Raw genomic sequence first — 722 nt, forward strand, 5'->3', positions numbered from 1 at the left:
ACTGTTAGGGAGGCTGTGATTGATTCGGACCCAGCTTTATTTATAAAATCTTTATTTCTCGCGCTGCGCTCCGTGCCATTTTTTAAATGCATTTGGCTGTCAAGGTGTCAAAACCTGGAGAATTGCTTCTGGAGTTTATCTCCCAGTCCATCCATCTTCAGCATTTATCAGGTGCCTTTTATATCACTCGGGAGAGAACCTACAGCCCGCCTGGGAGTCCGCTGCACCTCCAGCAAGGACGGGGATGGGGACAGGGCTGCGCCGATCGCCACCCTGTCTGCCCTGCCAGGGTCTGGGCCGCTCCAGGCCCACATTCTGTCCTGTCACCTCTCAGTACCCCACAGCCGGGTCTCTGGACTGTGGTTACCAGTGTGAGAACCCCCGCTCCTGGAGGGAGGAGGAGGAGGACTGGGCATCTCCAGGATGCTTTCAGTGGAGCCGGGGGGTCCGTTCCTCCCACTCTAGGGCTGTTGTCATCTTAGTTATTGCCAGTGCTGCACGCAGTGAAGCAGACACGTCTTGCTGAGATTCTTACCTTGTAGAGAGACATGTATAGGGAGCAAATGCCGCCGAATCAGCCTCTGATGGACACGGATATATCCTCCTGGGTCTCACCTTTCTCTGTCTGCCACCCCCAGATGATTTGAGTTCTTCTCCTTTGAAAGCAGGCGCTGTAAATCTCGGCTCCTCCATCCCCAGGGCCGGTGAGGAGCTGCCTGATA

Source organism: Buceros rhinoceros, unplaced genomic scaffold (assembly GCF_000710305.1).
Source record: "Buceros rhinoceros silvestris isolate BGI_N320 unplaced genomic scaffold, ASM71030v1 scaffold17432, whole genome shotgun sequence".
NCBI classification, from domain to species: domain Eukaryota; kingdom Metazoa; phylum Chordata; class Aves; order Bucerotiformes; family Bucerotidae; genus Buceros; species Buceros rhinoceros.